Raw genomic sequence first — 27,823 nt, 5'->3', positions numbered from 1 at the left:
CAAGAGTATCAAACAATCTATTCAATGTTTCGGCATCAAACGATACAAGTTGTCCTCGGACAAAAGCTTTCGAGTCCTCTCAGGCAGTGGCATTAGCATAAAATTCCCAAACCACCAGAACAATGGAGGATTCGGGCACTTGACAAAATATAGTCCATTTTCTCTTAATAATCCCCAAAGCAACAAATTCATTACAATCCATATTTATCCCATGCTCAGAAATAGGATTTCGATTGAGGCGAGCATGTTCGTACCTTTCTTGGGCTTCCCGAGAGACAAACTTATTGGAGATTGCCGCGGAGGATGAGGAGCTAGCGATCATAGGGCCGGACGAACAAAATCGCTTGGCTGGCATGGTGGTGGTCAATCGGAACAGAGGAGGCGATCGGCGGTGGCTCATGGTGGTGAGTGGCGGCGGTTAGTGGTGGTGAGCAATAGAAGGATTTGGGCAGAAATTTGCAGACCCGAACCTGGAGCGCGATGATAAACTCCAACAATCTTCAAATTACGAGCAAGGATGTCAAGAATACATGGAGGAATTGGAGAGGAAAGATTTGGGGATTTAGGATTTATGAGAGGGAGGAAAGAAAAGAGGTAAAAAAGAATGGGAGAGAAAGAAAAAATCCGTCGCTTTCAATCTGCGTCTCTCACGCGTGCGCGAAAAGGAGCCTCGCGCGCGCGTGACTTTAAGTGCCTCTGTACGATTGCATTGCGCACGCACGCGCGCGCGTTCCCCTTAGCAAGCCTCTGGAGTACTAGCCTGCGCGCGCGCGAGGAAGGGGCCTCGTGCGTGCGCAGTCTATTAGGGCAGAAACTTTGGCCTGCACAATAATTAAAACCCAACAAAAATACTTAAAAAAAACGGAATAAAACCAAAACAAAATTAAAATAAAAAAACAAACAAACTATAAAATAAACACTGGGTTTCCTCCCAGATAGCGCTAAATTTATAGTCTATAACACGACTTTACCTCCCTTTTTAATTTAACGGGTCTTGCAAGTCGACAGTGGTCTGTGTTTGATCCAAGATACCACCTCGATAAACTTTTAATCTTTGCCCATTAACTTTGAATGCTCATGTGGCAGGACTATAAATTTCTACCGTACCATATGACATTACTTTCTTGATAGTAAATGGTCTTGACCATCTCGAACGTAGCTTTCCTGACATGGGCTTCAAATGTGAGTTATATAATAAAACAGTTTGGCCTACCTCGAACTCACGTGAGAAATTGCGCTGATCATGTCATTTCTTGGTCTTGACTTTGTAAATTCTGACATTTTCATAGGCATCCAACCTAAACTCCTCAAGTTCATTCAACTGTAGCAAACGTTCTTCACCTGTAGCCTGCACATCAAAATTCAAAAATTTAGTAGCCCATAGTGCTTTATGCTCAAGTTCAACAGGAAGATGACACGCTTTGCCATATAACAACCTAAAGGGAGAAGTTCCTATAGGTGTTTTAAAAGCAGTTTGATAGGCCCATAACGCATCATTTAATTTATTCGACCACACTTTCCTGTTCGAATTCACTGTTTTTTCCAAAATTCTTTTCAACTCCCTATTAGAAATCTTAACTTGCCCACTAGTCTGGGGATGATAAGGTGTTGCCACCTTGTGAGTGACCTCATATTTTGTCAAAAGTGTATCAAATTGCTGATTACAAAAGTGGGTTCTTCCATCACTAATTATGGCTCTAGGGGTACCATATCTACAAAATATGAATTTTTTCAAAAATTTCACAACCACCCTAGAGTCATTCGTCCTACATGCAAGTGCTTCAACCCATTTAGACACATAATCGACCGCAACCAAAATATATTTGTTCCCTTCAGACACAGGAATCGGTCCCATGAAATCTATACCCCATACATCAAAAACTTCACAAACAAGAATATTATTTAGGGGCATCTCGTGTCTCCTATAAATATTACCAACTTTTTGACAAGAGTCACAAGCAATCACATAGGTATATGCATCCTTAAACAAAGAAGGCCAATAAAATCCCGACTGAAGTACTTTAGCAGCGGTACGACCCGTACTGAAGTGACCTCCAGTCGAACCTTTGTGACAATGTGAGAGTATAGATCTTACCTCTTCTGCTGGAATACACCTACGAATGATACCATCTGCATAGATCTTAAACAGAAAAGGATCTTCCAACAAAAAATATTTCAACTCAAAGAAAAATTTCTTTTTCTGTTGATAAGTTAAATGCGAAGGAAGAAACTTAATTGACAGATAGTTAACGATGTCTACATACCATGGTAAATTAGATACCTCAAACAGCTGTTCATCAGGAAAATCATCATGAATCACTTGCGCTTCAGCTCCTTGATTTTCCAAACAAGAAAGGTGGTCCGCAACTTGATTCTCCGCGCCTTTCCTGTCAACAATTTTCAAATCAAATTCTTGCAATAATAAAACTCAATGGATTAACCTGGGTTTAGCATCCTTTTTGCTCATCAAATACTTCAATGCCGAATGGTCCATGTGAACGATGACTTTTCTTCCCACCAAATAAGACCTAAATTTATCCAGGGCAAACACTACTGCGAGAAGTTCTTTTTCAGTAGTTGCATAATTCAGTTTGGCGGCTGACAGAGTGATACTGGCGTAGTAAATCACATGAAGTACTTTGTCCCTCTTTTGTCCAAGCACGGCTCCCAACGCAGTGTCACTGGCATCACACATCAATTCAAACGACAGATTCTAGTCAGGTGCTACTATCACTGGTGCAGTTGTTAATTTCTGCTTCAAAATCTTAAAGGCCTGCAAGCACTCAGCAGAAAAATTAAAAGACACCTCTTTGATTAATAAATTAGTAAGGGGTTTAGCAATAGAAGAAAAATCTTTAATAAATCTCCTATAGAAACCCGCATGCCCAAAAAAACTCCTAATGCCCTTCAAATTCGTGGGAGGTGGAAGTTTTTCAATTACTTCAAGTTTTGCTCGATCTACTTCCACACCTACCTCAGACACCTTGTGTCCTAAAACAATGCCCCCTTTTACCATGAAGTGGCATTTTTCCCAATTTAACACAAGATTGCTCTCCTCACATCTCTGCAATACTTTTTTTAGATTAAATAAACATGCATCAAACGATGATCCAACCACAGAGAAATCATCCATAAACACTTCTATTAATTTTTCAACCATATCATGAAAAATAGCCATCATACACCGCTGAAAAGTGGCAGGGGCATTACAAAGACCAAACGACATTCTTTTATAAGCAAAAGTACCATAATGACAAGTAAAAGTTGTTTTATGTTGGTCCTCAGGTGCTATAGGAATTTGCATATATCCAGAATAACCATCCAAAAAACAATAAAACGCATGCCCTGCAAGTCTCTCAACCATCTGATCAATAAAGGGGAGGGGGAAGTGATCCTTATGGGTGGCATCATTCAATTTCCTATAATCAATACAAACTCTCCACCCCGTAACAGTTCTAGTAGGAATTAATTCATTATTTGCATTTTCGATTACAGTCATCCCTCCCTTTTTAGGCAATACTTGAATTGGACTCACCCATTCACTATCAGAAATAGGATAGATAATACTTGCATCAAGGAACTTGATTACCTCCTTTTTCACTACCTCTTGCATTGCCGGGTTGAGTCGCCTCTGTGGTTGAGTAGATGTCTTGTGCTCCACTTCCATCAATATTTTGTGCATGCACATGGTTGGACTAATCCCCTTGATATCGGCCAAGCTCCATCCGATGGCTCTTATGTGTTCTCGAATCACCCGCAACAGTTTTTCCTCCTCACAACCTGTTAAAGAAGATGAACAAATTACTGGCAGTTTATCATTCTTTAATAAATACAAATATTTCAAATCAGAAGGGAGTGGTCTAAGTTCAAGAGTGGGGGGCTCCTCCATGGATGGCTTCAGTGGTTTTGGAGTATGGTTAAGCTCCCCCATCTTGGTATTGATGAGTCTGTCGAAGGGCAAACTCCAATCCAAATACCGTGCTACTTCATGAACTTCCTCAGTTGCACCTGTCAAACATATTTCTAATGGATCCACAGATAACTGTTCTTGTAGAGAATACTCAACCAAATCATCAGTAATATCAATTTTAAAACAATCAGAATCGTCTGCAGGATATCTAATGCCCTGAAAAACATTAAATATAACTTTCTCATCATTCATATGCAACATCAACTCTCCCTTATGCACATCAATTAATTCTTTTCCAGTGGCTAAGAACGGTCTACCCAAAATAAGAGGGATCTCACGATCCTCTTCCATATCAAGCACAACAAAGTCCACTGAAAATATAAAATTATCAACCTTAACTAACACATCTTCTATAATCCCCCTTGGATATTTTATAGATCTGTCAGCTAATTGCAGGGAGATAGTAGTTGGCTTAACTTCACCAATTCCTAGCTTTTCAAAACATGAATAAGTCATAAGATTAATACTTGCACCTAAATCACATAAAGCCTTGTTAAAAAATGATTTTCCAATAGTGCATGGAATTGAAAAGCTACCGGGATCCTTGAGTTTCGGAGGGAGTTTATTTTGTAAAATAGCAGAACATTCCTCCGACAACTTCACAGTTTTAAAATCCACAAGTTTTCTTTTGTTAGACAAAATCTCTTTTAAAAATTTTGCATAACTGGGCATTTGAGCCAAAGCGTCTGCAAAGGGAATATTAATATGAAGCTTTTTTAAAATCTCTAAGAATTTTGCAAATTGATTATCCAATTGCAGTTGCTTTGCTCTTTGGGGGAAGGGCAGTTTACTCAAATCAATATTCTCATTAATAATTGGGTGAGAGGACTTACCTTTCTTGCCCGTAGGCGTCGAGTCTAACTGGTTTGGCACTTCCTCCAGCCCTTTCTCCTTGCTTAGCTCGCTTTCTTCCTCATCCTCAATATTTTTCTCCACAGTATCTGCTTGCAATCTAGTCACCGCCAGAATAGCATTGACATCCTTGGGATTCCTCTCATTATTACTAGGCAACGATCCTGCTGGCCTAGTAGACAGCTGTGTTGCTATCTGACTCATCTGTGTTTCTAACTTCTGCAACATTGTCGCCTGATTTTGTAGACGGGTCTCAGTACCAGCTACATATTTCATCATGATTTCTTCAAAGGAGGGCTTCTTCTCGACTGGTTTCGATGTATTAGCTGTAGGATCTGCAGCTTTCCAAGAGAAGTTTGGATGGTTCTTTCAGCAAGGATTGTAAGTATTGCTGTAGGGATTGTACTGTTGTCTCCCTTGATTCCCCATAAAATTTGCAGCATCAACTTCAAATACTTGTTTTTCGTCAGGCTGTTGGACTTGCACTTGGTTGGCTGAAGATGTCTACATAACTGCCATCTGATGAGTAAGAGTATCGATCTTGGCATTCAGTGTTGTTAGTGCATCGACTTCTAATACTCCAGCCTTTTTCTCCTTTTTAGCATCTGGCCATCCAATGTTGCTTTCAGCCATATTTCCAATTATTTCCCATGCCTTTGCCGGTGTTTTCCTGAATAGGCTTCCATTTGCAGCGGCATCCAACATAGATCGAACAGATTGATCAGCCCCATTGTAGAAAGTCTGAGTCTACTGGCTCTGAGTAAGATTATGTTGAGGACACATCCTCAACATCTTTTTGAATCGATTCCAAGCAGCATGTAAAGATTCAGCTTCTTTCTACCTGAATAAGATGATATCGGAGAACAGTTTAGCCATCTTTGTAGGGGGAAAATACTTATTCAGAAAGGTCTGAACAAGTTGATCCCATGTAGTAATTGATCCAGTAGGCAAATCATCTAGCCACTCAACAGCTTGTACTTGTAGAGAGAATGAGAATAACCGCAGTCGCACTGCATCAGATGTTACCCCATTGGAACATAAAAAATCATCGATAAGAATTCCTAGTCCAAACTAATTCTTCTGAAAGATCCGGTTAATAGAAATTTAACAACACTACAGGAGTGTTCGAACGACTCAACCAAAGTTTATAGGCACGATAAACATTAAAGAGAATCTTCAATAAGAAGGCAAGAGACTCACCAGCATCTAACAGTCAATAAGAGTAGGAAAACCAAAATCGAACGTTTACCTGTCATGTCATTATCGGGTGCAGCCTTAGCCTGAGCCTGCGGATCCTCAGTCAGAGCAAAATCTCGTGCCTGCTGTCTGGGAGGCTGGTTCGCATACTAATTACCTTCCTGTCTATTCTGCTGCTGAGGTTGGAAAGAGTGGATAGTAAATGCTTGCCTCTGAGGTTGAGCTGACTGTCTTGAAGAACTTCCACTTTGTGCTTGCTCAAGGACACGCTGAGGACATGCTTTGGAAAAATGCCCCGCCTGGTTACAGATATATCAGCTTCCAAAAATACCTCTACACTGATCACTGGAGTGACGACCTTCGCAATTGGCACAAGACATGCCTGACTGACCCGAACTCTGTCCCGATCCATACTGCCTCGAGCCACTAGAGCTCGAAGAACTGGTTTCGTGCTTCTTAAACTGCTTTCCCTTTGAAAGATAGTAATCCTTCTTATTACCTCCACTGCTTCCACCCTCAGAACTAGGTGGTTGATTCTGAAACTGAAAATATTGATTTTGGTACTGGGACGGTTGGTTCTGGTATTGAAGGTTGTGCCTGGAACTGTCCCTGCTATTGTTGATGCACAAACTGACTTCCTCTCTGTCTCCACAAACCTGCTTCAGCTCCTTTTGCATAATTCATAGCATCCGCAAAATTATCAGGCCTAGCAGTGTTTACCAACGTGAAGATATCAAGGTTCAGACCATTAATGAACTGATCAGCTTTGGCTTTTTCATTGTCAGTGATATGCGGTGCAAAATGCCACAGACTATCGAATTTAGCAACATACTATTCAATGTTCAAGTTCCCTTGCCTCATATTGGCAAACTCTGCTCCCTTGTCCTTTTGGCACGAAACAAGGAAAAATCGCTTATAAAATTCAGATTTGAAAAAAGTCCAATTAACAACTGTACCTCGGTTCTCCATGGATATATTTGTCGTGATCCACCAGTTCTTAGCAACACCACGAAGCTGATGAATGACTAACCTGGTTCGGCGGTCGTTCGAGTAATCTAGGGAATCGAACAACTGATCAATGTCGTCCAACCAGCTCTCACAGTCAACAGGATTCTCTATACCCAGCAACAAAGGCGGGTTAAACAACTGAAACCTCTTTAGCAAGGTTTCCATAGGCGTCGCTGTAGCATCCATCTGAAAAGTTTCAGTACTAGCTTGCTCATTTGGTAGAGTAACTGGCGATGGGTTTCTGTTAATAACTCGATGAGGACCCATCTGATAATCAAAGGTTAGGACACGATATATCTGAATTGCTACCAATCGGTGCCCTTTCAATCTCTCAGAAAATCGGATACCAATCGATAAACAAAAACATTTATATCTCAAGTAGATCATGCTTTATAAATTTAAATCACATAGTCATGTAATTCAAATAATTCTCAATAATAAAGCATGATCGCATTGAATTAATTAAACAACAATAATTCAAACAAATGCAAGAAATCAATTCACGCGGACTCGATCTACGCCGCTCACTTCTAAATTCAGTCACAGATCTTATCGCTCTGATACCACTTAATGTGAGACCTTGGTTCTAATCATCTACTCTCGGAATAAACAATAAATAAGCAAACAAGATCCAAGATAAAAAGGAAAGGAAAGGAGAATTTTTTTTTTTACAACACATGCACGGACCCCGTGCACACATCCGTGCACGAGTCCGTGCATTAAATCAAAGCACACACGGACCCCATGCACACATCCGTGTCCGGGTCCATGCCTAATCAATGCACTAAAAACTGGTGTTTCTATCCAACTACACGGACCCTTACACAGAAAGGGCAAGGGGTCCGTGCATGCACAAAAAAAATCAAGGGTTCTGAAAAATCGAGAGGGCACGAACCCTTACACAAAAGGGCCACGGGGTCCGTGCTCTGCTACGCCAGAAAAAAATGAACAATAACAAAACCGGAAACAAGCAATACAACTCCCAAATTTCATCAAAACATAATCATGCATTACAAACTCAATCTCTCTAAATAATACATGAAGTTCTAGAGTTTATCAAACTGCTCCAAAGGATAGAACGTGCATCGGTTCTAGTTATTAAAATCCGAACACAAAACATAACAAGTTCGAATTACATGCAACGACAACATTCAATCAAGTTCGAGTTCTAAACGTGCTTCAAAATATATAAACTAGATTGACATGCTGATTCGACTTCTAAACCGAGTCTCACTTCTATCCCTTGATCCCGAAGCTAACCAAGCCTCCTCTGACTTGATCCTGCCCCACATGTTGCCAAGAACACATACAAAGACAAGACAACAGCTAGATAATCCGGTGAGAATAATATTCCCAGTAAAAGAGACTAGCATGCTATATCAGATAAACATCTTAAAACGAAATACATCAACTTCCAGATATTCAAATATCAACCATGCAATTCCAAGAGAAAACAAAATGAAATGCATGTCTTTAAAACTTTGGGATTATCAAGTTCGGATAATCAAGAAATTGCTACTTTGCTTTTGGGATCCCGAGGATGAGATCACGTAAACAACTCACCGACTCTCCCGATCGAGGTGGTGCTACGTATCTCCATCCTCTAAACTTTGGTGCGACTAAAATTATTATGCTGACACTAGGCGAACTTCTACACCTAGGCCACTCGCTTTAAGCCCCCAAAACGTCTAACATAAAAGGGCCGTCCTGCCCACTGAAATCAATGATTTTGACTCAAGATGAATGAAATGAAAATCATAACTCATTCAAAAAAATCAAGTAATTCAATTAACATGCAAGTATGTGAATTTTTCAGAACACTCGAATCAAGTCGGATTCGAGTTACTCGTTCCATTGCAGTCTAATGAAAGAGTTGATGCCCCGCTAGCCAAGTTGTGGCTAAGGGCTTTAAGAGTCTCTTATTGTAAACAATCTTTGTTTAATATAATTTACATTCATTAATGACATTTTCTTTATCTTTCTTCATAATGTTATATTGTGATATACTATTATTGTTTTGATAAAGACCTTGAATATACTATATTGTAAGTAAGATGAGATAGTGAATAAAGAGAGATCACTATCATGAAACACATCTTATAGTCACTGTATATTCTAAACAGTTCCTAGTCAATTGAGCCGTCCGCAAATAAGGATAAGAAACGCTCGAGATTGAGACTAGCATTTGCGATGCCAAGTACCACGTTTCATTGGTATAGAACATAGAGATGTTCAAAGCATGCAAATGGATATTCATATGATGAATGATCGAACTACCATATTCGAACTTTCCAAGTGGTTATTATTATTTGAGTGGATAAGTTCGCGGTTTTGGTTGTACACCATTAGTCCTTACTACTTGAAACATCATGGAGACTATATATGCTAGTACTATACTTTGACTCGTTTATCGACTCTATGAGGGTCATCAGGTGTCGGGATTGGGTACAGTTACGACACATATAGGAGTCGATGCTTTGTTGTCAAGGATTCACCACACGCTTGCGAGTGTGGATATCCTATGCAATCTGAGGAGATATTAGTGTGACAAATCTCTGGCCAGAGTACTCGATGTGATGTAGGTTACTTGGTTTCCTAGTAGCACATGCGATGTCACTATTTGATCTTCAAGATGCATTGCATAGTTATCGAATCTCGAACGACTCTCGATGTACCAATGGTTGTTGATTCGATCGGGATATATGGATGAAGGGACCGTATGTACGCTAACCAAAACCTACTGGTTCTTGCATGTTGGAAAACAGGGCTCTCAGATCAATCACGATTGATACCCGGTGCAGCGAAAGTTTAAAAATTTTTATCATGGAACAATTCCATGGTGTGGGTATCAACCATTCAACGATTAAATTATTGTGTGTGTAAAATTCAAATAACAATTAATTAAATTTTACCTTCAATCTCGAAGCGAGATTAATGGACACCACACAGATTTCTCTGCGCTTCTTGTATCTCCCAGGAACTGATGAACTCCTTCAATCAGGTCCACGAATGGGGTTTAAATCCCTCTGATAGATTGCACTATAAAATCTATCAGAAGTTTTCTGCGAAGAGATTAAACGAATCTGATTCGTTATTCCTGACTGCAATTAAAAATCACAGACCGGAATTTCTCAGACAGAGGGGGAGGGTTCGGCCGATTTCTTTTGAGAGGAGGCTAGGGTTTCGAAAATCCTGTCTCAAAAATTATGACCTGTTGTGTCTAATTTCTGTACTGCAATAACTTATTTATAATGCAGGCCACTAACACCTTAGGGCCCATTAATCATAAGTTAGGGCCCGACAAGCAAAGCCCGCACGTTCAGAAATTAATATAAAATTCATCGTGACTCCGATTGATGAACCAATTTCACCAATGTGCACAGAAACCATTTCTGCACATTTTAAAGTCAAAATAAATTTTCCTGAATCCGAATTCAGTGGTTTCCAAAAATGTCCATCCCTATGTCATTTTAGGAAATCCTACTCCCTTACTCTTATTTAAAAGTCCAACTTCTTTGTTCATTAAATTTAACTCTTTAAATTTAACTATCTCAACGGGGATTAAAACTCCATTACACTGTGTGACCCTCAATGGTTCAGGGATACAGCTAGCCGTGGGCTCACAACTCCTTGTGACTTGGAACAACACTTTCCGACTTGCCCAACGAATCAAGGTAAAGCGCCTAGCAACATCGCCCCATGATTCCCTAGGTATCACTGATAGTGCCTACAAGAACCAGTAGATTTTGGTTAGCGTACAGTACGGTCCCTTCATCCAAATATTCCGATCGAATCAACAACCATTGGTATATCGAGAGTCGCTCAAGATTCGATAACTATGCAATACATCTTGAAGATCAAATTAGTGACATCGCATGTGCTACTAAGAAACCATTTCTTAAATCACATCAAGTACTCTGGCCAGAGATTTGTCACACTAATATCTCCTCAGATCGCATAGGATATCCACACTCGCAAGTATGTGGTGAATCCTTGACAACAATGCATTGACTCCTATGTGTCGTAACTGTACCCAATCTCGACACCTGATGACCCCCATAGAGTCGGTAAACGAGTCAAAGCACAGCACTAGCATATAGAGTCTCCATGATGTTTCAAGTCGTAAGGACTAATGGTGTACAACCAAAACCGCGGACTTAATCCACTCGATAAGTGATAACCACTTGGAAAGTCCGGATAGGGTAGTTCGATTATTCATCCTATGAATATCCATTTGCATGCTTCGAACATCTCCATGTTTCCTACCAATGAAACGTGGTACTCCGCATCGCAAATGCTAGTCTCAAACTCGAGCGATCCTTATCCTTATTATCGGACGGCTCAATCGACTAGGAACGGTTTTAGAATATACAGTGACTATAAGATGTATTTCATGATAGACATCCCCATGTTCTACCACATCTTACATACACTATAGTATATTCAAGGTCTTTATCAAAACAACAATAGTATATCACAATATAACAATATGAAGTAATAAAGTCATTGCCATTAATAAAAGTGTAAATAATATTAAACAAAAGATTGTTTATACAAAGAGTCATCAAAGCCCATAGCCACACAGTTGGCTCACTGGGCACCTACTCTTACAATCTCCCACTTGCCCTATAGCCAACTAGTCATACTACGTAGACCCATTGCTTCGCGATGTTTGTCAAACAATGGTCCTGGCAAGGGCTTAGTAAGCGGATCAGCGATATTGTCTGCAGAGGCCACTCGTTCGACAATGATGTATCCTCTTTCCACAATCTCCCGGATTATGTGGTATTTCCTCAGTACGTGTTTGGATCTTTGATGAGACCTTGGTTCCTTTGCTTGAGCAACGGCACCCGTGTTGTCACAGTACACCGGGACTGGACCTACAAATTCAGGAATAACGCCCAACTCTTGGACGAACTTCCTCATCCAAACGGCCTCTTTAGCAGCAGCTGATGCTGCAATGTATTCAGCCTCAGTGGTGGAATCCGCTGTGGTGTCCTGCTTGGAACTCTTCCAAGAGACAGCACCGCCATTGAGCATGAACACAAATCCAGAGGTTGACTTCGAGTCATCCACATCACTTTGGAAGCTAGAGTCGGTATAGCCTTCTAATTTGAGATCTCGTCCTCCATGTACCATGAACATATTCTTAGTCCTTCGCAAGTACTTAAGAATGTCCTTCACGGCTTTCCAATGCATTTGACCAGGATTAGACTGATATCTGCTCGTGACACTCAGAGCAAATGCTACATCCGGTCTGGTAGATATCATCCCATACATGATACTACCTATAGCTGACGCATATGGTACATGTGTCATATTCTCTATCTCTGCATCAGTCTTGGGACACATAGACTTGGATAGAGAAACTCCATGACACATGGGTAGATGTCCTCTTTTGGACCCATCCATTGAAAACCGTTTCAATATGGTATCGATGTAGGTTGATTGAGTGAGTCCTATCATTCTCTTAGACCTATCTCTATAGATCTGTATCCCAAGAATGTAGGATGCCTCTCCCAAATCCTTCATCGAAAATCTACCTGATAACCATATCTTTTTTGACTGCAACATCCCTACATCATTCCCAATGAGTAGGATGTCATCAACATAAAGTACTAAGAATGTCACCGCATCCTTAACTACTTTCTTGTACACGCAAGGTTCCTCCGGGTTCTTGATGAAACCAAAATCTTTTATTGTTTCATCAAATTTCTGGTTCCAACTTCTTGATGCTTGTTTTAGACCATAAATTGATCTCTGAAGCTTGCATACCTTATGCTCGCTTCCCATGGATGTGTACCCCTCAGGCTGCTTCATATAGATTTCCTCCTTAATGTCTCCATTAAGAAAAGCAGTCTTCACATCCATTTGCCATATCTCATAGTCATACCATGCAGCTATGGCAATTAGGATTCTTATGGACTTGAACATTGCAACTGGTGAAAAGGTTTCGTCATAGTCAACTCCTTGCCTTTGAGTATAACCTTTAGCCACCAATCGCGCCTTGTAGGTCAATACCTTACCATCAGGCCCAAGCTTTCTTTTGTAGATCCATTTGCACCCTATCGGAACAATTCCATCGGGAGGATCTACTAAAGACCAAACTTGGTTTGTATGCATCGAATCCAATTCTGACTGCATAGCTTCAAGCCATAAATTCGAATCCGCATCAGAAATTGCTTCCTTGAAGTTTCTTGGATCACATCCAATGTCGGGTTCATCTTGATCCCCTTCAAGAAGAAGACCATATCGAACTGGAGAGTCTAGAAGTCCTTTCGGATCTTCTAGGTGCAGGCGTGTCCAGCAATGGTTCCTGAGGTGTAGGATCGTTATTTTGTATTTCGGGTTCTTCTCGAACTTCTTCGAGTTCCATCATCTCGCCTTTCTTATCCAATAAGAACTCCTTCTCCAAGAAGGTGGCATTCCTAGAAACAAACACCTTTGTTTCAGCAGGATAATAGAAATAATATCCGATTGAATTCTTCGGATACCCTACAAAATAACATAAGCTGGATCGACTATCCAACTTATCTCCCACTGTCCGCTTCACGTAAGCAGGACATCCCCAAATCCTCAAGTACGAATACTTAGGAGCTTTGCCATTCCATAACTCGTATGGTGTTTTGTCCACTGCTTTAGTGTGGACGTTGTTCAACAACAATACCGCCGTTTCAAGCGCATAGCCCCAAAACGAAGGTGGAAGCTCAGTGAAGCTCATCATAGATCGAACCATGTCCAACAAAGTTCGATTACGACGCTCCGATACACCATTAAGCTGTGGTGTCATAGGAGGAGTCCACTGAGAGAGAATCCCATTCTCTTTCAGATAGTCCAAAAACTCGGTACTCAAGTATTCTCCACCTCGATCCGATCGAAGTGCTTTAATACTTTTACCTAGCTTGTTTTCTACTTCAGCCTTGAATTCTTTGAACTTTTCAAATGCTTCAGACTTATATTTCATCAAATATAAATACCCATACCTTGAATAATCATCAGTAAAGGTAATGACGTAGGTGTGGCCATGTTGAGTCTCTACTCTAAATGGACCACAAACATCTATATGGATCAAATCCAACAGATTTTGTCTACGCTCAGTTTCCCCTTAAAAGGAGATTTAGTCATTTTTCCTTTTAGACAAGATTCACAAGTAGGTAGAGAGTTAATATCAGACATATCAAACATGCCCTCTCCCACTAGCTTGTTCATCCTTCTTGAGAAAATATGACCTAGCCTAGCGTGCCATAGGTTTGCCGGGTTTTGACTATCGTTTTTCCTTTTGTTTGTTGTAGCCGGTTTATCAACATAATTCATTGGAACGTCTTTTAGTTTTAAGTTGTATAGATCGTTTTCAAATTGTCCATTTCCAAATAAACATTCATTCTTGTAAATATTGCAAATCTCATTCACAAAATTGCAAGAATAACCATCTCTATCTAGCATAGAAACAGAAATAATGTTTTAATTAAATCTGGAACAAATAAAACATCTATCAAAAGTAACTTAAAACCGTTCTGCAAAAATAAATATTTCCCATAGCTATGGATTTAACTCTGGAACCATTCCCGAGCCTTGACTGGGTCTCACCCATCCTTATCCTATTACTTCTTGTTATCATTTGCAACTCATTGCAAATATGAGATCTACATCTGGTATCCAATACCCAAGAAGTAGTATTAAGAAAAACATTTATTTCAATGTAAAACATACCCTTTGCAGTTCGCAACTGCTTGGGGTATTCCTTGCAGTTACGTTTCCAATTACCGGGTTTCTTGCAGTGATGGCAAACTTGTTTAGACTTGTCCAATTTTGCATGTAACATTTGGCCTTGAGATCATGGTCCAACCATTTCTCTAATTCGGCCAACCTTTCGGCAGTTACATCAGCCGGGGCTGTTTTCGGAGAAGCCTTTTCTAACACTTAGAAAATCTTTTTCCGAACTTAGGACAATCTTAACTTATGGAATCATTCTGTATTGTTTGCGTCAATAAGTTTGTTTTGTTGGAGAACAGAAACATGTGGATTACTGAGATAAAACAGACAATTATCGATGATTGTTTAAATAATTTACTAAGACATAAAATTGGCGAATTTTATTTTATGAATCTCACTCCCACTATTTTAACGATTTCACCACCCTCTAGTGAAAACGGGAAACTTTTTCCTTAGTGAGAACATGGAGTCCAATTGACAAACTTATGGTCCCGAATAATATCAGCCAACCATAATTCTCAAAAGGTAGAGCCCAATTGCTTCCTAAGCAACCCCCATGTATTTACCTCATGTCCAATAAGGGCCCAATAATATGACGCCGTTTAAAGTGACATGTCAAGATGACCCATCAATATTAAGTTGTGATGGACGGTCGCCATGTGGATCCCCCAATAATATGAGCCGATCCCATGGGAGTTCCACCCAACTTACAACATTTGTCGATCCAATGTACAGCTTTCCGACGGACGGGCCCCCCCAATAATATGAGCCGGACCGTATCCGCGGGTAGCATCACATACATTGACCGTTGATGGAAGGTAGGAACATTTAAACAAATTTAAATTTCCTTTATTTATCTTGATATCAATTTTAAATCATATTTAAAATGAGGGATTTTTAATTATAAAATTATTTGTCTCATCATATTCAATTTATTGCATGCTTGCCGGATTCACGCAATTATGTCTAAACATGCATACAATCATAATATCAAATATTATATAGGATGATCGATTCCATTTCTAATTGACCCGTGGTTGCCAATCACGGGTCTTAGTCCAATCCTAGGTAATATGCAGTATGCAATGCAATCCTATTACATGTGCTTCCAATTTACATTTCTTCAGTCTTTATTGTCTGCTGGGCCCACCGTCTTCAAATCTTGATCTCCCACTAAATCTAATGTATTTACAATAAATGACAAGTAGGGATACATTTTTAGGGGTGGGAATGGGCTATAAACCAAGCCCACTTTTATTACATATGACATTCATATCGGGCCATAAACCAGGCCCATTAATAAAACCAACAACAATAAAAACAAAATGTAAATTCCTAACATACACCTACAAAATTGGTCATGGCAATCGATCATCCTTATCCAATAACATTTAATTCAAAATTAATTTATTGGATAACATGCAGTGGCAATTCAAATTTAAACAAGATAAAATCATATTTTATATATAAAATCATATTTTACACATAAAATCATATTTTATCTCTATATCAAATAAAATCATATTTTATCTATAAAATCCAATTTTAAGATAAAATCATATTTTACTTAATATATCATAAGATCATATCTTATCATCAATTGTACCAAAAATAATTGATTTCAAAATTCAATTTAAGGATAAAATATTAAAATTTTCCAAAAATTCAAATTTATCCAAAAATCAGTTTTAAAATTTACGGACTCGAACAATTCGATCCGAAATCTCGTGAACCAATCAAAAACAATTTTTGACCGGACCAAAAATAAAATTTTAACACATTAAAATTAATTTTAAATAAAATTTAATTTTTCCCGCGGGCCGCCCGGTACACTCCCGGGCCGGCCCGCACCCGGGGCGCGGGCCGGGGGCAGCCCGGCTGCCCCCTTAGGGCAGCAACAATTGCTGCCCTGGCGGCGCCGAGCGCTGCCCTGGGCGGCGCCGTGCGCCCCCTTTGGGCGGCGACGGTCGCCGCCCTGGGCGGCGCCGTGCGCCTCCCCCGGGGGCAGCGACCATCGCCGCCCCCTCCGGGCAGCGATCCAATCGATGCCCGGGTTTTGCCCCGAAAAAAAAAAAATTTATTTAAAAATATTTATTTTGTTTCAAAAAACCGAGACTCAAAAATTTTGTACAATTGATTAATTCAATCGTTTGATCTGAGCAACCTGGCTCTGATACCACTGTTGGAAAACAGGGCTCTCAGATCAATCACGATTGATACCCGGTGCAGCGGAAGTTTAAAAATTTTTATCATGGAACAATTCCATGGTGTGGGTATCAACCATTCAACGATTAAATTATTGTGTGTGTAAAATTCAAATAACAATTAATTAAATTTTACCTTCAATCTCGAAGCGAGATTAATGGACACCACACAGATTTCTCTGCGCTTCTTGTATCTCCCAGGAACTGATGAACTCCTTCAATCAGGTCCACGAATGGGGTTTAAATCCCTCTGATAGATTGCACTAGAAAATCTATCAGAAGTTTTCTGCGAAGAGATTAAACGAATCTGATTCGTTATTCCTGACTGCAATTAAAAATCACAGACCGGAATTTCTCAGACAGAGGGGGAGGGTTCGGCCGATTTCTTTTGAGAGGAGGCTAGGGTTTCGAAAATCCTGTCTCAAAAATTATGACCTGTTGTGTCTAATTTCTGTACTGCAATAACTTATTTATAATGCAGGCCACTAACACCTTAGGGCCCATTAATCATAAGTTAGGGCCCGACAAGCAAAGCCCGCACGTTCAGAAATTAATATAAAATTCATCGTGACTCCGATTGATGAACCAATTTCACCAATGTGCACAGAAACCATTTCTGCACATTTTAAAGTCAAAATAAATTTTCCTGAATCCGAATTCAGTGGTTTCCAAAAATGTCCATCCCTATGTCATTTTAGGAAATCCTACTCCCTTACTCTTATTTAAGAAGTCCAACTTCTTTGTTCATTAAATTTAACTCTTTAAATTTAACTATCTCAACGGGGATTAAAACTCCATTACACTGTGTGACCCTCAATGGTTTAGGGATACAGCTAGCCGTGGGCTCACAACTCCTTGTGACTTGGAACAACACTTTCCGACTTGCCCAACGAATCAAGGTAAAGCGCCTAGCAACATCGCCCCATGATTCCCTAGGTATCACTGATAGTGCCTACAAGAACCAGTAGATTTTGGTTAGCGTACAGTACGGTCCCTTCATCCAAATATCCCGATCGAATCAACAACCATTGGTATATCGAGAGTCGCTCAAGATTCGATAACTATGCAATACATCTTGAAGATCAAATTAGTGACATCGCATGTGCTACTAAGAAACCATTTCTTAAATCACATCAAGTACTCTGGCCAGAGATTTGTCACACTAATATCTCCTCAGATCGCATAGGATATCCACACTCGCAAGTATGTGGTGAATCCTTGACAACAATGCATTGACTCCTATATGTGTCGTAACTGTACCCAATCTCGACACCTGATGACCCCCATAGAGTCGGTAAACGAGTCAAAGCACAGCACTAGCATATAGAGTCTCCATGATGTTTCAAGTCGTAAGGACTAATGGTGTACAACCAAAACCGCGGACTTAATCCACTCGATAAGTGATAACCACTTGGAAAGTCCGGATAGGGTAGTTCGATTATTCATCCTATGAATATCCATTTGCATGCTTCGAACATCTCCATGTTCCCTACCAATGAAACGTGGTACTCCGCATCGCAAATGCTAGTCTCAAACTCGAGCGATCCTTATCCTTATTATCGGACGGCTCAATCGACTAGGAACGGTTTTAGAATATACAGTGACTATAAGATGTATTTCATGATAGACATCCCCATGTTCTACCACATCTTACATACACTATAGTATATTCAAGGTCTTTATCAAAACAACAATAGTATATCACAATATAACAATATGAAGTAATATAAAGTCATTGCCATTAATAAAAGTGTAAATAATATTAAACAAAAGATTGTTTATACAAAGAGTCATCAAAGCCCATAGCCACACAGTTGGCTCACTGGGCACCTACTCTTACATTGCAGGCACTATCAATGATACCTAGGGAATCATGGGGCGATGTTGTTAGGCGCTCTTACCATGATTAGATGGGTAAGTCGGAAATTGTTGTTCCGAGTCACAAGGAGTTGTGAGCCCACGGCTAGCTGTATCCCTGAACCATTGAGGGTCACACAAGTAATGGATTACTAATCCCCGTTGAGATAGTTAAATTTAAAGAGTTAAATTTAATGAAAGAGAAGTTGGACTTCTTAACTAAAGGGAGTGGAATATCCTAAAATGACATAGGGATGGGCATTTTTGGAAATCACTGAATTCAGATTCAGAAAAATTATCTTGACTTTAAAAGGTGCAGAAATGGTTTCTGTGCACATTGGTGAAATCAGTTTATCAATCGGAGTCATGATAAATTTTATATTAATTTCTATGATAACAGGCTTGGCTTGTTGGGCTTAAGTTATGGATCATGGGCCCTAAGGAGTTAGTGTCCTAATAGACATATAACTTAATTCAGTCTAGAAATTATCTATAAATATAAGGTGCAATTTTCAAAAATCTAATGTTTTATTCTAAGTTGTATTTTCGAAAATTACACAAAATAAAATAAGGATTTTTCGAAAATCCTGTCTCCTTTTTTGAGAGAATTCAGTCTGGGATTTTTATGAAAAATTACATTCTGAATTGATAGATCAAATCTGTTTAATCTCTTCGATAAACATCTGATTAATTTCTAGTGTAATCAATCAGAGGGTTTTAGTTTTCTGTTCGTGAACCTAATTACGGAGATTGATCAAGCAAATCATCTGTTCCTGGGATTTAAAACAAGAGCAGATTTAATCTGTTGGAGTCCATAATCAAGTCATAGCTTGAAGAGGTAAAATATTAATTGTTATTATTATTTTACTTGCATAATTTAATCGTTAGGATTTGATACCCATGATATGGAATCGTTTCATATAAAAAAAAAATTTAAACTTCCGCTGCACCGTGTATCAGATCTATGATCTGAAAACGTGTTCCAACAATGGCGTCAAAGACAGGTTGCTCTCAGATCAAACGATTAAATTAATCGATTGTACAAAATTTTTTAGCTTCGGGTTTTAGAAACGAAAACAAAAATTTTTAAAATTAAATTTGATGGTCAAACCGGGGCATCGAGCCTCGCTGCTGCCCAGGGCAGCGAGCCCATCGCTGCCCAGGGTGGCGCTGGGCGCTGCCCAAGCACAGGGAGCCCATCACTGCCCTAGCCCATGCCCCACGTGGGGGCGGGGCTGCCCGGGAACGTCCCGGGCAGCCCGAAAAATTAAAATTTGATTTTTTAATTAGAATTTTAATTTTTTGAAATTTTAGTTTTTGGTCCGATCGAAAATTGTTTTTGATTGGTCCACGTAGCATCGGGTCAAATTGTTTGAGTCCAAAATTTTTAAAATTGATTTTTGGATAAATTTGAATTTTGGAAAATTTATAAATTTTATCCGTTAAATTAAATTTTATAAAATTAATTATTTTGGTACAATTGATGATAAGATATGATCTTATATATATATTAAAAAAAATTTTGATTTTATCTTTTAATTATGTTGTCATTGCATGTTATCCAATGATTTAATTATTGAATTAAATATTGGATAAAGGATGATCGATTGCCATGACCAATTTTGTAGGTGTATGTTAGGAAATTTACATTTGGTTTTTGTTATTGTTGTTGGGTTTTATTAATGGTCTTGGTTTATGGCCCAATTTGATTTGTCATTTGTAATAAAAAAGTGGGCCTGGTTTATGGCTCGTTCTCACCCTTAAATATGTATCCCCTACTTGTCATCGAAATTTATTGTAAATTTATTAGACTTATTGGGAGATAAAGATTTGAAGACAAAGGTAGGCCCAGAAGACAATAAAGACCAAAAAAATGTAAATTGGAAGCTCAATGTAATAGGATTGCATTGCATACTTGCATATCACCTAGGATTGGACTTAGACTCGTGATTGGTAACCACGGGTCGATTAGTTTTGGGGTCGATCATCCTAAATATAATATATGATATTATTTTTGTATGCATGTTTAGACTAAATTGCATGAATCCCGAGCATACAAATATGATAAGATGAGACAATTTTTCAAAATTAAAAATCCCTCATTTTAAATATGATTTAAAATTGATATCAAGATAAACAAAAGGGAATTTAAATATTGTTTAAATATTTCTAGCTTCCATCAAGGATCAACGTATGAGATGCTACCCGCAGGCACGGTCCGGCTCATATTATTGGGGGGGGCCGTTCGTCGGAAAGCTGTACATTGGATCGACACATGTTGTAAGTTGGATGGAACTCCCATGGGATTGGCTCATATTATTGGGGATCCACATGGCGATCGTCCATCACAACTTAATATTGATGGGTCATCTTGACATGTCACAATAAACGGCGTCATATTATTGGGCCCTTATTGGACATGAGGTAAAAGCATGGGGGTTGCTTTGGAAGCAATTGGGCTCTACTTTTTGAAAATTATGGTTGGCTGATATTATTCGGGACTATGATTTGTCAATTGGACTCCATGTTTCCACTAAGGAAACCAGTTTCTCGTTTTCACTAGAGGGTAGTGAAATCTTTAAAATAGTGGGAGTGAAATTCATAAAATAAAACTCGCCATATTTTATGTCTTAGTAAATTAATTAAACAATCACTGATAATTGTCTGTTTCAACTCAGTATTTCATTATGATGAATTCGCGCAATCCACTATTCTCTATTCTCGAACAAAACAAAATGTCTGGCGCAAACTATACGGATTGGTTTCGTAAGTTAAGATTGTCATGAGTTCGGAGAAGATTTTCTATGTGCTAGAAAAAGCTCCTCCGAAAACAGCCCCGGCTAATGTAACTTCGGAAAGATTGGCCGAACTAGAGAAATGGTTGGACCATGATCTCAAGGCCAAATGTTACATGCAAAACTGGACAAGTCTAAATAAGTTTGCCATCACTGCAAGAAACCCGGTTACTGGAAGCGCAACTGCAAAGAATATATATATCGAGTAGTTACGAACTGCTAAGGATATATTTTATAATGAAATAAATGTTTCACTTAATACTATTTTTTGGGTATTGGATACCAGATGTAGATCTCACATTTGCAATGAGTTGCAGATGATGACAAATAGTAATAGGCTAAGGATGGGTGAGACCCAGTTAAGGCTCGGGAATGATTCCAGTGTTGAATCCAAAGCTATGGGAAACATTTATTTGATTTTGCAAAACAATTTTAAGCTATATTTTTAGAGAGATGTTTTTATTTATGCCAAGATTTCATTAAAACATTATTTTTATTTTTATTCTTGATAGAGAAGATTTTTCTTGCAATTTTGCGAATGAGATTTGCAATATTTACAAGAATGAATGTTTGATTTGAAATGGACAATTTAAAACGATCTATATAACTTAAAACTAAAAGACGTTCCAATTAATTATGTTGATAAACTGGTAACAACAAATAAAAGGAAAAACGATAGTCAAAACCCGGCAAACCTTTGGCATGCTAGGCTAGGTCATATTTCCTCAAGGAGGATGAACAAGCTAGTGGGAGAGGGCATGTTTGATATGTCTGATATTAACTCTCTACCTACTTGTGAGTCCTGCCTAAAAGAAAAATTGACTAAATCTCCTTTCAAAGGAAAACCTGAGCGTAGTCAAAATCTGTTGGATTTGATTCATATAGATGTTTGCGGTACATTTAGTATTGGTACTAAATTTGGTCACACCTACTTCATTACCTTTACTGATGATTATTCTAGGTATGGGTATTTATATTTGATGAAATATAAGTCTGAAGCATTTGAAAAGTTCAAAGAATTCAAGGCTGAAGTAGAAAACAAACTAGGTAAGAGTATTAAAGCACTTCGATCGGATCGAGGTAGAGAATATTTAAGTACCGAGTTTTTGGACTATCTAAAAGAGAATGGGATTCTATCTCAGTGGACTCCTCCTATGACACCTCAGCTAAATGGTGTTTCGGAGCATCGCAATCGAACATTGTTGGACATGGTTCGATCTATGATGAGCTTCACTGAGCTCCCACCTTTGTTTTGGGGCTATGCGCTTGAAACGGCAGTATTGTTGTTGAACAATGTCCACACTAAAGCAGTGGATAAAACTCCATACGAGTTATGGAATGGCAAAGCTCATAAGTATTCGTACTTAAGGATTTGGGGATGTCCTGCTTACGTGAAGCGGACAGTGGGAGATAAGTTGGATAGTCGATCCACCTTATGTTATTTTGTAGGGTATCCGAATAATTCAATCGGATACTATTTCTATCATCCAACTGAAACAAAAGTGTTTGTTTCGAGAAATGCCACCTTCATAGAGAAGGAGTTCTTACTTGATAAGAAAGGCAAGATGATGGAACTTGAAGAAATTCGAGAAAAACCCGAGATACAAAATAACGATCCCACACCTCAGGAACCATTAAACGACACGCCTCTTTCTAGAAGATCCGAGAGGACTTCTAGACCTCCTATTCAATATGGTCTACTTCTTGAAGAGGATCAAAATCAACCCGACATTGGATGTGATCCAAGAAACTTCAAGGAAGCAATTTCTGATGCGGATTCAAATTTATGGCTTGAAGCTATGTAGTCGGAAATAGACTCGATGCATACAAACCAAGTTTGGTCTTTAGTAGATCCTCTCGATGGAATTGTTCCAATAGGGTGTAAATGGATTTACAAGAGAAAACTTGGGCCTGATGGTAAGGTACTGACCTACAAGATACGATTGGTAGCAAAAGGTTATACTCAAAGACAAGGAGTTGACTATGATGAAACCTTTTCACCAGTCGCAATGTTCAAGTCCATAAGAATCCTTATTGTCATAGCAGCTTGGTATGACTATGAGATATGGAAAATGGATGTGAAGACTGCATTTCTTATTGAAAACATTAAGGAAGAAATCTATATGATGCAACCTGAGGGATTCACATCCAGAAATTTGATGAAACAATAAAGGATTTTGGTTTCATCAAGAACCCGGAGGAACCATGCGTGTACAAGAAAGTAGTTAAGGATGTTGTGACATTCTTAGTACTTTATGTTGATGACATTCTACTCATTGGGAATGATGCAGTCAACAAAGATATGATTATCAGGTAGATTCTCGATGAAGGATTTGGGTGAGGCATCCTATATTCTAGGAATAAAGATCTATAGAGATAGATATAAGAGAATGATAGGACTCACTCAAGCAACCTACATTGACACCATATTGAAGAGGTTCTCTATGGATGAGTCCAAGAGAGGACATCTACCTATGTGTCATGAAGTTTCTCTATCCAAGTCAATGTTTCCCAAGACTGACGAAGATATAGAGAAAATGACACACATACCATATGCGTCAGCCATAGGTAGTATCATGTATGGAATAATATCTACCAGACCGGATGTAGACTTTGCTCTGAGTGTCACGAGCAGATATCAGGCCAATCCCGGTCAAATGCATTGGAAAGGTGTGAAGGATATTCTAAAGTACTTGAGAAGGACTAAGAATATATTCATGGTTTATGGAGTAAAAGAATTGAAATTGGAAGGCTATACCGATTCTAGCTTCCAAAGTGACGTGGATGACTCGAAGTCAACCTCTGGATTTGTATTCATGCTCAATGGCGGTGCTGTCTCTTGGAAGAGTTCCAAGCAGGACACCACAGCATATTCCACCACTGAGGCAGAATTTATTGCAGCATCAGCTGCTGCTAAAGAGGCCGTTTGGATGAGGAATTTCGTCCAAGAGTTGGGCGTAATTCCTGAAGCTGTTGGTCCAGTCCCGGTGTACTGTGACAACACTGGCGCCATTGCTCAGGCAAAGGAACCAAGGTCTCATCAAAGATCCAAACACATACTGAGGAAATACCACATCATCTGAGAGATCGTGGAAAGAGGAAACATCACTGTCGAGAGAGTGGCCTCTGCAGACAATATCGTTGATCCACTTACTAAGCCCTTGCCAGGACCATTGTTTGACAAACATCGCGAAGCAATGGGACTATGTAGTATGACTAGTTGGCTATAGGGTAAGTGGGAGACTGAAAGATTTGGTGCCCCGCTAGCCAAGTTGTGGCTAAGGGCTTTGAGAGTCTCTTATTGTAAACAATATTTATTTAATATAATTTACATTCATTAATGGCATTTTCTTTATCTTTCTTCATAATGTTATATTGTGATATACTATTGTTGTTTTGATAAAGACCTTGAATATACTATAGTGTAAGTAAGATGAGATAGTGAATAAAGAGAGATCACTGTCATGAAACACATCTTATAGTCACTGTATATTCTAAACAGTTCCTAGTCAATTGAGCCGTCCTCAAATAAGGATAAGGAACGCTCGAGATCGAGACTAGCATTTGCGATGCCAAGTACCACGTTTCATTGGTATGGAACATAGAGATGTTCAAAGCATGCAAATGGATATTCATATGATGAATGATCGAACTACCCTATTCGAACTTTCCAAGTGGTTATTATTAATTGAGTGGATAAGTCCGCAGTTTTGGTTGTACACCATTAGTCCTTACTACTTGAAACATCATGGAGACTATATATGCTAGTACTATACTTTGACTCATTTACCGACTCTATAAGGGTTATCAGGTGTCGGGATTGGGTACAGTTACGATACATATAGGAGTCGATGGTTTGTTGTCAAGGATTCACCATACGCTTGCGAGTGTGGATATCCTATGCAATCTGAGGAGATATTAGTGTGACAAATCTCTGGCCAGAGTACTCGATGTGATGTAGGTTACTTGGTTTCCTAGTAGCACATGCGATGTCACTATTTGATCTTCAAGATGCATTAAATAGTTATCGAATCTCGAACGACTCTCGATGTACCAATGGTTGTTGATTCGATCGGGATATATGGATGAAGGGACCGTATGTACGCTAACCAAAACCTACTGGTTCTTGCAGGCACTATCAGTGATACCTAGGGAATCATGGGACGATGTTGCTAGGCGCTCTTACCATGATTCGATTGGTAAGTCGGAAATTGTTGTTCCGAGTCACAAGGAGTTGTGAGCCCACGGCTAGCTGTATCTCTGAACCATTGAGGGTCACACAAGTAATGGATTACTAATCCCCGTTGAGATAGTTAAATTTAAAGAGTTAAATTTAATGAAAGAAAAGTTGGACTTCTTAACTAAAGGGAGTGGAATTTCCTAAAATGACATAGGGATGGGCATTTTTGGAAATCACTGAATTCGGATTCAGAAAAATTATCTTGACTTTAAAAGGTGCAAAAATGGTTTTTTGCACATTGGTGAAATCATTTTATTAATCGGAGTCATGATGAATTTTATATTAATTTCTATAATAACAGGCTTGGCTTGTTGGACTTAAGTTATGGATCATGGGCCCTAAGGAGTTAGTGTCCTAATAGACATATAACTTAATTCAGTCTAGAAATTATCTATAAATAAAAGGTGCAATTTTCAAAAATCTAATGCTTTATTCAAAGTTGTATTTTCAAAAATTACACAAAATAAAATAAGGATTTTTCGAAAATCCTGTCTCTTTTTTTGAGAGAATTCAGTCTGTAATTTTTATGAAAAATTACATTCTGAATTGACAGATCAAATCTATTTGATCTTTTTGATAAACATCTGATTGATTTCTTGTGCAATCAATCAGAGGGTTTTAGTTTTCTGTTCGTGGACCTAATTCCGGAGATTGATCGAGCAAGTCATCAGTTCCTGGGATTTACAACAAGAGCAGATTTAATCTGTTGGAGTCCATAATCAAGCCATAACTTGAAGAGGTAAAATATTAATTATTATTATTATTTTACTTGCATAATTTAATCGTTAGGATTTGATACTCATGATATAGAATCGTTCCATATAAAAAAATGTAAACTTCCGTTGCACTGGGTATCAGATCTATGATCTGAAAACGTGTTCCAACATCTAAGTCATATTATACCTTTTTCAAACGTCAATGCTCCAACCTGGAAACAACAATATACTCATTCAAAATTCAATCCAAATTCCTATTCGATAATAATAGAATCGATACTATATCGGCTACAATCTCTAAAACGATACAACTCCTGCAACCTCGCAACTCAACGGCCTTCAAACGAATCTTCAAAAGAAGTAATAAAGGTTCGAGATCAATATCGACAATCACACTTGACTGAAACAGTTCAAATCCAATTCAAACCCAAACTATAGCCCAAAACTCGAATCGACGGCATAACAGCTATATTCTAATCAAACTGAAATCGCAGACAACATAATATCACTTCAATAAACTCAAATCAACCAACATTCAACCATAAAAATCTGATTTCAAAAAATCACAAAACTCAAACTTTCGAATAATCTTCCAAAATCATAACAATTCCGAACGACGCTCTATTTTGAAACTGACAGAGAATAAATGATCAGAACTCTGCCAAGAATAACATACTCAAAACTCAATTGATTCTAACAACATCCAAAAAATAGAATGTATCAGATCGGAGAAATACTTACGATAGAACGAAGCTCTCGCAGCCGTGATCGCTAATCTGCCTTCAAAAATAAATTCTAACGGACGGATCGAGCTCGGGAAGAAATTTGGAAGCTCAAGAATCGTTGGAGGCGGCTTCAATGGAGGGAGAGAGAGATGAGAGAGAGAGGAAGATGAAGTGAAGAAAAATAAGTCAAAGCTCCTATAAATATCTAACAAATACCAATTTTGCATTTTAGTCCCTGAAAAATCTGAATTTTGCAAAATAGATCCTGATCAAAAACAAGTCGGCTCTTGAACTCTGGAAACTCTGATTATCTCAAATAAGCTCAATTAAGATAAATTTGGGACGTTAATACTATATTGATTCATTATTGAATACAACAATTAAGAATTATTCAGATTATTAATTTATCAATTTGAAATTCTCTCTAGAATTTTTCCAAAGCTTCTTCTTTTCAAATCAAACTTATCAAAGTTTAATTACTTTGCGGCGTTTGTCGATTGTTCTTCTTCGTAGATTGTTAGAAGTAAGTTTTCTGAAGGTTTCGTC

The sequence above is a fragment of the Henckelia pumila genome, chromosome 4 (genome assembly GCF_033568475.1).
Source record: "Henckelia pumila isolate YLH828 chromosome 4, ASM3356847v2, whole genome shotgun sequence".
Classification (NCBI taxonomy): Eukaryota; Viridiplantae; Streptophyta; class Magnoliopsida; order Lamiales; family Gesneriaceae; genus Henckelia; species Henckelia pumila.
This window is presented reverse-complemented; position numbering follows the sequence as displayed.